Here is an 11,241-nt window from a genome sequence, read left to right as displayed (position 1 = left end):
TCCTTCAGTGCTTACTTCCTCTTGATCTTGTGTGTGTATTGCAGCCACTTGATTTGTTTCTAATTTCCTGGTGAGCTCTGCTAGTTGCTTGGCAAACACCTTGTTTTGGGCTAGAATTGTATCAACATGGTTCAGCTCCATGACTCCCTTAGTGTTGTGTCTCTCTGAAGCATAGTAGTACTCATTCTCAGCCACTGTCTCAATCACTTCAATGGCTTCTTCCACAGTCTTTTTCCTGTTCAATGAACCTCCTGATGAATGGTCTACAGCCTTCCTTGATTCATAAGAAAGTCCATCATAGAAAATATGCAATTGCACCCAGTCATGGAACATGTCTGGTGGGCATTTCCTTGTCAAATCCTTGAACCTCTCCCATGCCTCGTAGAGAGTTTCACCATCTTGTTGTCTAAAAGTCTGAACCTCAGATCGAAGCCTATTGACCTTTTGTGGGGGGTAGAAACGTGCCAGAAACTTGCTTTCCACCTCATCCCAGGTTGTTAGGCTCCCCCTTGGGAATGATTCCAGCCACTTAGCTGCCTTGTCCCTAAGTGAAAATGGGAACAAGAGCAGTTTATAGGCATCTTCCTGGACCCCATTGGACTTCACAGTGTCGCAAATTCTCAGGAATTTTGTGAGATGTTGGTTTGGATCTTCATTAGTACTCCCACCAAATGAACAATGATTCTCCTCCAGTGATATTAGCTGTGGTTTGAGTTCAAAATTGTTGGCCTGAATGGGTGGTTTCTGAATGCTGCTACCACAATTCCCAGAGGTTGGGTTTATGTATGAACCAAGAACCCTCCTCTCGGGAATGGCATTGTTTCCATCAGCTCTCTCATGGTTGTGAACTTCTCTATCCATGTTGAGATCTAGAGCTTCCTCAAAATTGTCCTCAGATTCTCCTTCAGATTCTTCTTCTCCCAGTACTCTCTTCCCTCTTGCTTCCCTTCTATGTTTATAAAGGGTCCTCTCTGGTTCGGTATATGGAGGAGTTGATGTCTCTCCTCTCCTACCTGTCATACAAGAATACAGCACAGGCAACAAACAAGTGAAATACTCTTGGTTAATGGAAGAGTATGGTTAGAGCAGTTGAGGAATTAATTCAAATAGTTAGTGAGTCAGTGAGTTAGTTGCTTGAATTTAAAGGCATAAAGAAAGAAAGCAAGTAACAGAGTGCAGAAATTAAAATTCAACAAGTAACTTGAACTGAATTAACAAAACAAGAAAATTGCTCAATCTAGTTAACTTCCAATTTGAGAATTGTCAATCGAAAATCAATCCCCGGCAACGGCGCCATAAACTTGATGCTACGATTTTAGGAAATTGCACGATCGGCAAAAATTCCTTCCGGCAAGTGCACCGGTTATCGTCAAGTAAAAACTCACAATAGAGTGAGGTCGAATCCCACAAGGATTGGTTGAGTGAGCAATTCGGATTCGAAGTGTGTTCTAGTTGAGCGGAATCAAGATTTAGATGAGAATTGCGGAATGTAAAATTGGCGGGAAACGTAAATGGCAAGAAATTGAAATTGCGGAATCTTAAATTGCATGAATTAAAGAGCGAGAAGCTAAATTGCTGAAATTAAAAAGGGATCGGGGTGATTGCATGAATTTAATTGCAGAATGTAAAGAGAAAGTGGTAGATCAGAAATGGGGAATTCATTGGGTTTCAGGAGATATTGAGATCTCCGAATCAAAACATTTTTATCCCTTCCTCAACCAATGCGTTCATTGAATTTTGCTTGGCAATCTTATATGATTGGATCCCAATCCCTTGGCTCACCAATTCTCTCTAAAAACAAACAAATTCCCAATCCCTTGGTTTAAATGTTCATAAGAAGAGATGACGCTCGATCACTGATTATACCACACAGTTTCATGAACCACAATTTGGTAGGATTACATGTCACAATATCCATCCAAACCCCAATCCAATTCACTGTGAGAAAGCTTCTCTAGCATGAATCCTCCATTCCTTTCCCAAGGTTCCGAAGGATTCCAATTATGGATAGTTTCTTTCCCAAGACAACTAACCAATGGAATTAGATCGAGAAGCTTTCTAACAAAAATTCAAGAGAAAAGATTGAAGAAGAAGATAAAAACTATTATTGATTCATTGAATTACAATAGAGCTCCCTAACCCAATGAAAGGGGGTTTAGTGAGTCATAGCTCTGAATTCAATTACAAAAAGTATGAAAACTAGAAAAAATGATCAAAAGTTCTCTAACTAACTTAAATTCTATCCTATTTATACACTTTCTAAATTGAGCTTCTATTGTGTTTCTTGGGCTTTGAGGCCTTTCCCTGATTTCCTTTTGCTTTGGGTTTATGATCCATAATCCTGATGAGGCTGCTGATCCAATTCTGTAACATTCATTGAGCCAACTTAGTGATAATCAAGTAATGACACATGACTCAACAAATTGAAATTCCAGACTCATCAATCCTTCAGGCCCAATCCCATAAACCATGATATTCAATTGGGTTTCATACCAGAGTACGTTTAAGTTAATGTTTGTGCTCAAATGCTAACTTAAACTGCAATATCTTTGGTCCAGAAACCTTTTCAAATAGTGGTGTTTTAGTTGCAGTTTAAGCTTAAACTGCAACTTAAACGCCAGACACTTCTGGAGGTGGTATAACTCAAGCACGTTTAAGCTTCAGTTTAAGGTTAAACTGAAGCTTAAACGTGGAAATGGAAGAAAGCAACCCTGGAGGGTAAAGTAGTCGAACACGTTTAAGCTTCAGTTTAAGGTTAAACTAAAGCTTAAACGTGGAAATGGAAGAAAGCAACCCTGGAGTGTGGAATGGTCGAACACGTTTAAGCTCCAGTTTAAGCTTAAACTGGAGCTTAAACGTGGAAATGAAGAAAGCAACCCTGGAGGAGAATTTTGGTCGAACACGTTTAAGCTCCAGTTTAAGGTTAAACTGGAGCTTAAACGTGGAAATGGCTCCCTGGTGCATTTCTCATTTCTGGCGTTTAACTTCCAGTTTAAGGTTAAACTGGAGGTTAAACGCCACTTTCAGCTTTTCCTCAGCTTTCATGATTTTGGCGTTTAAGCTCCAGTTTAAGCTTAAACTGGAGCTTAAACGCCACTGATAGTTCCCAGCATTATATGGCTTGGTAATTTAAGTTCCAGTTTAAGCTTAAACTGGAACTTAAACTCCACATGTGATATTCAAGCTTCCTTTATTGATTTTGTTGCTTCCTTGCCTAGCCTCTTCTTCCCTGAAATCATCCAAACAACTGCATCAAAGTCTTGCAAAATTTCATGAGAAATCTTCCATTCATAGCATTCAATTAATATAACTAAAAACTCATGGAATTTGCATCAAAATCATACTGTTTGGATGGTTCATTGCTTTGTTATTCATTTAACCATTCTTGGTTACTTTAAGCTCAAGAAAATGCATAAAACAACTAAAACTAACAGAAAAATGCTAGTGAAACTAGCCTAAGATGCCTTGGCATCACCTCTTCAGAGTCCTTTCAGGTTCAGGATCAGCTTCAACAATAATGCCTTTATCTTTGTTCCTACTCATATTAGAGAGAAGAAAACAAAGAAAGTATGGAATCCTCTATGTCATAGTATAGAGATTCCTTGATGTGTCAGAGGAAAAGAATAATAAAAGGATGAGGTAGAGAATTTGAACTTATAGAGAGAGAGAGGGGGTCCGAATTATCAAAGGAGGATAAGTGGTAGTGATTAAATAGAAAGAGATGGGAGAGAGAAGAAATTCGAATATTAAAAGTAAAATGATTAATTAATTAAAAAGATTTTTGAAAAAGTTGTTAGTGATTTTCAAAAATTAGAGAGAGAAAGATAGTTAGGTGGTTTCGAAAAAGATGAGAAATAGTGAAAAGATTTAAAAATCAATTTTTTGAAAAGATAAGAAGTTAGAAAAGATTTTTGAAATCAAAATTTGAAAAAGATATGATTTGAAAAAGATTTGATTGAAAAAGATATGTTTGAAAATATATGATTGAAAAATAAATTTTTTTTAAAAAAAAGATTTGATTTTTAAAATTGATGACTTGACTAACAATAAATTAAAATATATGATTCTAGAATTTAAATATTGAACCTTTCTTAACAAGAAAGTAAAAAACTTGAAATTTTTGAATCACAATATTAATTGTTAGCAAGGGTTTTCGAAAATATTAAAAGAAAAATGGAAAAGAATTGATTTTTAAAGAAAAAGATGTGATTGATAAGAGAGGGTATGAAAAAGATAAGATTTTGAAAAATTAGTTTTAAAACATGAAAAATTGAAAAAGATTTGAATTGAAAACAAAATTACCTCCTTTGTGCTATTATGGCGTTAAACGCCCAGAATGGTATCCATTCTGGCGTTTAACGCCCACTTGGCTACCTCCTTGGGCATTAAACGCCCAGCCAGGTACCCTGACTGGCGTTTAAACGCCAGAAATCCTTCCTTACTGGGCGTTTTGAACAACCAACTTTTTCTCTGTGATTCCTCTGATGTATGTTCTGAATCTTCAATTCTCTGTATTATTGACTTGAAAAGACATAACTTTGAATTTTTTTGAATTTTTTTATGATGAGAGAGAAAAACAACAGAATGAAATTAAACATGAAAAACTAAGATCAAAACAAAGAATGCATGCAGGAACACTTTGAAGATTATGATGAACATCAAGAACATATTTTTGAAAAAAAAAATAGAAAAGAAAGACATGCAAGACACCAACTTAGAAATTTTCATACTAGAGACACTAACAATTTGAGAATGCACATGAGAAACATCAAACAACTTGAAGATCAGAAGAACACCATGCATGAGTTTTCAAAAATTTGCAAGAAAAATGAAAACATGCCATTGACACCAAACTTAAAAATTGACACTAGACTCAAACAAGAAGCACAACATATTTTTGTTTTTATGATTTTATAAAAAAATTTTGTATATATTTTTTTTCAAAAATTATTTTGAACAAAAAAATAAGAAACTCAAAATTTTTAATAAGAATTCCAGGAATCATGCAATGTTAGTCTAAAGCTTCAGTCTAAAAAGATTAGACAGGGCTAATCAAGCTTCAGCAGGTCATTACATGTAGCAGCCAAATTGATGGGAATGAAATAGCTCCTGTGATGATAAAGGCGTCATCTGAAAGTCTAGAATTCGTTCTTAAAAATCCTGAAGAATAAAATAAAAAGAAAAAATACCTAATATAAACAACAAGATGAACCGTCAGTTGTCCAAACTCGAACAATCCCCGGCAACGGCGCCAAAAACTTGGTACACGAAATCGTGATACACAAGTTCATGCAGCTGACCAGCAAGTGCACTGGGTCATCCAAGTAATACTTTATGTGAGTAAGGGTCAATCCCACGGAGATTGTCGGCTTGAAGCAAGCTATGGTCATCTTGTAAATCTTAGTCAGGGGGATTCAAATGGTTATGGGGTTTTGATAATTAAAAGAACGAAATAGAACATAAAATAGGATAGAAATACTTATGCAATTCATTGGTGGGAATTTCAGATAAGCGTATGAAGATGCTTTGTTCCCCCTGAGCCTCTGCTTTCCTATTGCCTTCATCCAATCATTCATACTCCTTTCCATGGTAAGCTGTATGTAGGTGGATCACCGTTGTCAATGGCTACCATCCATCCTCTCAATGAAAATGGTCCTCTACGGTTTCCCGCATGGCTAATCAACTGTCGGTTCTCAATCGTGTCGGAATAAGATCAATTGATCCTTTTGCACACTGTCACTGCGTCCCACAGTCGCGAGTTTGAAGTGCGTCATAGTCATCCCATCCCAGATCCTACTCGGAATACCACAGACAAGGTTTAGACTATCCGGATCTCAAGAATGCTGCCCATTTGATTCTAGCTTATACCACGAGGACTCTGATCGCTAGGAATGAAAGGCTCTATCGTCAGGAGAGGCAACCATGCGTCGTGAACCAGGAGGCCAAGAGATACACACTCAAGCTATAACATGTAGAACGGAAGTGGTTGTCAGGCACGCGTTCATAAGTGAGAATGATGATGAGTGTCACGGATCATCACATTCTTCAGGTTGAAGTGCGAGTGAATATCTTAGAACAAGAATAAGCTTGAATTGAATAGAAAACAGTAGTAATTGGATTAATTCATGAGGAACAGCAGAGCTCCACACCTTAATCTATGGTGTGTAGAAACTCCACCATTGAAAATACATAAGAACAAGGTCTAGGCATGGCTGAATGGCCATGCCTCCCAAATAGCATGAAACAAATGAAAAAGGGTTCAAAGATGGTGGACGAAATTGTGATCCTCTTTGTATTTGTATGAGATTTAAAAATTGGCTCTATTGGAATTTATGATCACAACTTCATTCAACTTAACCAGCAAGTGTATTGGGTCATCCAAGTAATACCTTACATGAGTAAGGGTCGATCCCACAGAGATTGTTGGTATGAAGCAAGCTATGGTCACCTTGTAAATCTCAGTTAGGCAGATTAAATGGTTATGGGTTTCGAAAATTAATAGTAAATAGAAAATAAAAAGGGATAGAAATACTTATATAAATCAATAGTGGGAATTTCAGATAGGCGTGCGGAGATGCTGTGCTCCTCTTGAATCTCTACTTTCTTATTGCTTTCATCCAATCCTTCTTACTCCTTTCCATGGCAAGCTGTATGTAGGGCATCACCGTTGTCAATGGCTACATCCCATCCTCTCAGTGAAAACGTTCCTATGCTCTGTCATAGCACGGCTAATCATCTGTCGGTTCTCAATCAGGTTGGAGTAGAATCCCTTGATTCTTTTGCGTTTGTCATCACGCCCAGCCTTCAGGAGTTTGAAGCTCGTCACAGTCATTCAATCCCAGAATCTTACTCGGAATACCATAAACAAGGTTTAGACTTTTCGGATCCTCATGAATGCCGCCATCTATCTAACTTATACCACGAAGATTCTGTTGGGGAATCTAAGAGATATGCACCCGGCCTAAGGTAGAACGGAAGTGGTTGTCAGTCACGCGCGTTCATAGGTGAGAATGATGATGAGTGTCACGAATCATCACATTCATCAAGTTGAAGTGCAACGTATATCTTGGAATAAGAATAAAAGAGAATTGAATAAAAAGTAATAGTGATTGTATTGAAACTTGAGGTACAGCAGAGCTCCACACCCTTAATCTATGGTGTGCAGAAACTCCACCATTGAAAATACATAAGTGAAAGGTTCAGGCATGGCCGAATGGCCAGCCCCCCTGAAACATGATCAATGGCCTCCTAAGATGAAGAATAAAACAAAGCTGAGACCAAAGATGAAACATGGTCAAAAGACGTCTAATACAATAGTTAAATGTCCTATATATACTAGACTAGCTACTAGGGTTTACATGAGTAAGTAATTGATGCATAAATCCACTTCCGGGGCCCACTTGGTGTATGCTTGGGCTGAGCTTGATCTATCCACGAGCTGAGGCTTCTCTTGGAGTTGAACTCCAAGTTATAACGTGTTTTGGGCGTTCAACTCCGGATCATGATGTGTTTCTGGCGTTTGACTCCAGACAGCAGCATGTACTTGGCGTTCAACGCCAAGTTACGTCATCAATTCCCGAATGAAGTATGAACTATTATCTATTGCTGGAAAGCTCTGGATGTCTACTTTCTAACGCAGTTGAGAGCGCGCCATTTGGAGTTCTGTAGCTCCAGAAAATCCATTTCGAGTGCAGGGAGGTCAGATTCCAACAGCATCAGCAGTCCTTTTGTCAGCCTTTTTTCAGAGTTTTGCTCAAGTCCCTCAATTTTAGCCAGAAATTACCTGAAATCACAGAAAAACACAAAAACTCATAGTAAAGTCCAGAAATGTGAATTTAACATAAAAACTAATGAAAACATCCCTAAAAGTAGCTTGAACTTACTAAAAACTACCTAAAAACAATGCCAAAAAGCGTATAAATTATCCGCTCATCACAACACCAAACTTAAATTGTTGCTTGTCCCCAAGCAACTGAAAATCAAATAGGATAAAAAGAAGAGAATATACTATAAATTCCAGAATATCAATGAATATTAATTATAATTAGATGAGCGGGACTTGTAACTTTTTGCTTCTAAACAGTTTTAGCATCTCACTTTTTCCTTTGAAGTTTAGAGTGATTGGCGTCTCTAGGAACTTAGATTTTTGGATAGTGTTATTGACTTTCCTAGTTAAGCATGTTGATTCTTGAACACAGCTACTTAAGGAAAGCAGAAAATAAATGACATGGGAGTACAGTTTATAAAATACCCAGCACACCACGAATCAAGGATAGATTTCCCAGAAACTTCTTGGTCTCAAGATGAGGAGGTTCCCCCCAAATATCCTCTAAAGCAGCGACAAAGGCCTGCTCAACCTCGTCTAACATCTCCCAGGTATACCTAGACACAACTACATTCCTCTGCCACTCTAAAGGAAAACGAGGCTCGCCATTCTCATCTAGGAAGAAAGGACGAGCTCCATCAACACCTCGGATCTTGAAAAAATAATTCTTAAAATTGTGGAAAGACTCATCATACATGGAGAAGAGTTTATGTCCCTGGGCCGACCTAAAAGAAATCCAAGAAGCTTTCTTTTTGGTAGTCCCAGGATTAGTCAACACAAAGAGATACAGAAAAAGGGTTAAAGAGGGTTTAATGCCAAACTCATGACAAACCATCTGAAAAATCTTGATAAAGCCCCAAGAATTCGGATGAAGCTGAGATGGGGCCACGTTGTAAGACCACAACAGCTCGGTCTCAAAGGAAGTAAAAGGAAGGGTAATGTCCATCTGGCTAAAGAAGAAATCGTAAGCATAAAAGAAAGGACGCTCTCCCCGGGTCGAAGTAGGAAAACAGACACTGTTATCAGAATCGGGTTCCACCAACTCATAGTTGCGTTCTTGATTCTCACTACTACAGATTCGATGGTGTTTCCTAAGCTCTGTGCAGAATTCTGCATTAGCTAGGGATACACACAACAACACCAGGGAGTCCAACCACTCGGATATCCCCTCAGGTACCTTAGAGGACGCCTTGACAATATTTTTGCGAGACGACATGGCCAACTAATCCTACAAAGAAAAGGAAATGGGTTACTAACCCCAAAAAGCAAGTTTGGGCAAAAAGGAAGCAACTCGAACAAATGCGACCTTAAGCATACAAACAGTAAAAGGAAAACCCCAAGACACACACCAAGGTCCAGGGGCATCCTTTGGAGGCAATGACAGAGTGAAGTCCCAGAAAAAGCTACAAAGATAAAGCCCTCTTCAAACAAAACAAGCGTCCCGAGAAGAAAAAGGCGAAAAGTCAAAAGAAAGTCATCAAAAACCATCACCTCTATCGAAGAGCAATCATCAACCAGTATAGCAAAATCATCAATGAAGCAAACAAGTTATCAAAGGAGCAACCTTTTTCGAAATAGCAGTACGGAAATTGACAAACCCCATTTGTAGGGTTTATCTTGTGCTTGATTTAGGGGATTTTATAACCTTTTACCCACATTTATTCAATGAAATAGCATGGTTTTATAACTTCTCCCTTAATTGTGCTTAAGAGTGAAAACATGCTTTTTAGGTCTTAAAATAGCTAAATATAATTCACCTTGATTCCATTAGATGCCTTGATATGTTTGTTAAGTGATTTCAGATTTAGGAGGCAAAGATTGGATCAAGGGAATGAAGAAAAAGCATGTAAAGTTGGAGAACTCATGGAGAAATGAAAGAACCGGAAAGCTGTCAAGCCGACCTCTTCGCACTAAATTGACCATAACTCGAGCTACAGAGGTCCAAATGATGCGGTTCCAGTTGGGTTGGAAAGCTAACATCCGGGGCTTCGAAATGATATAAATTTTGCCATATGTTGCTTCACGTTCAGGGGCGCGCACGCGCACTTTGCGCGCACGCGCCGATTCTGTCCGTGGCCCACTTTAATGAAATCGTCCCCAGCGGTTTTAGGAGCCTTGTGGGCCCAATCCAACTCATTTCTGATGCTATTTAAGTCAAGTATTGAAGGGGAATCAACATACTTTTAGATACTTTGAGATACTTTAGATACTTTTGATCATTAGCTTAGTTTTAGGAGTTAGAGTTAGTTTTAGAGAGAGAAGCTCTCACTTCTCTCTAGGATTAGGAATTAGGGTTAGATTAGGATCTCATAGTTCTAGGTTTAATTCAAGTTTCCTTCTACTTCTACCTTCAAGTGGTGATTGCTACACTTTGGTTCTTCTTTCTATCCCTATCCTCTTGTTGTAATTTCTCTTATTTTGTTTCTAGGTTTTGTAATTGAGATATTTTTGTTCTTTTGTTTTCTTTCAATAATGCAATTTGAGATAATTCATGTGATTGTGATGTTGTTGATTGTTGTTTTGTTAATTCTTTGTAATTGTTAGTTGTTGATTCCTTCTTTTCCTTACAAATAAAAATGCTTTCTTTCATTACCCTCCAAGTGTTTGATGAAATGCTTGAGAGGATGTTAGACTAGAATTTTATGTTCTTGGCTTGAGAAGGTAACTTAGGATTTCTTGAGTCACTAGTGTTCAATTGATTGCTAGTTGATAGCCATTAACTCTAGCCTTCATTAATCCAATTAGTGGAAAGCTAGGACTTATGGACTAGGATTGATATAACTCACTTGACTTTCCTTTGTTAATTGATTTAAGGATGACTAAGTGGGATTAATCCTTGCAACTACCATACTTGTGGCTAGTGATAATGATGAAGACCCTTGACAACCAAATCTTGCCAAGACCATTTTGTTAATAAAGTTTTCTTACCATTTACTATTCATGTTTCTCATCTAAAACCCCAAATACAACTCACAACCAATAACAAAACACTTTATTGTAAATCCTAGGGAGAACGACCCGAGGTTTAAATACTTCGGTTTATAGATTTTACGGGTTTGTACTTGTGACAAACAAATTTTTGTATGAGAGGATTATTGTTGGTTTAGAGACTATACGTCAACGAGATTTTATTTGAGAAATTCTAAACCGTCAAAAATCCAATCGTCAAAATGGCGCCGTTGCCGGGGATTTGCAATGGTGTTATGTTATTGGTTATTGTACATATGTGAATATTGTGAATATGTTTGTCTTTTGCTTGTTTGTTAGTTTTTGTTAGGTTTAGGACTTCGTTGCTTATCTTTGTTAATTTTTGTTTTCTTTGCTATTATGAATTCTCATCCTCACTTTGGCTATGAGTTTGACTCAAATTATGTTGTAAGAAATGGGAACTACAATGGTAATATGCATCAAGGATT

At 37.8% G+C, this 11,241-nt stretch overlaps 1 non-coding gene across 1 annotated transcript; it reads left to right on the top strand.

The window, feature by feature from the left end:
• Positions 1–331: 331 nt before the first annotated feature.
• Positions 332–435, top strand: LOC130978775 (small nucleolar RNA R71). Its single transcript, XR_009086390.1, has one exon. It is a non-coding gene; the product is annotated as a small nucleolar RNA R71 (small nucleolar RNA).
• Positions 436–11,241: the final 10,806 nt, after the last annotated feature.

Source organism: Arachis stenosperma, chromosome 4, assembly GCF_014773155.1.
Source record: "Arachis stenosperma cultivar V10309 chromosome 4, arast.V10309.gnm1.PFL2, whole genome shotgun sequence".
Classification (NCBI taxonomy): Eukaryota; Viridiplantae; Streptophyta; class Magnoliopsida; order Fabales; family Fabaceae; genus Arachis; species Arachis stenosperma.
Note: the sequence above shows the minus strand (reverse complement) of the source record. Positions and strands in the feature narration are given on the sequence as shown.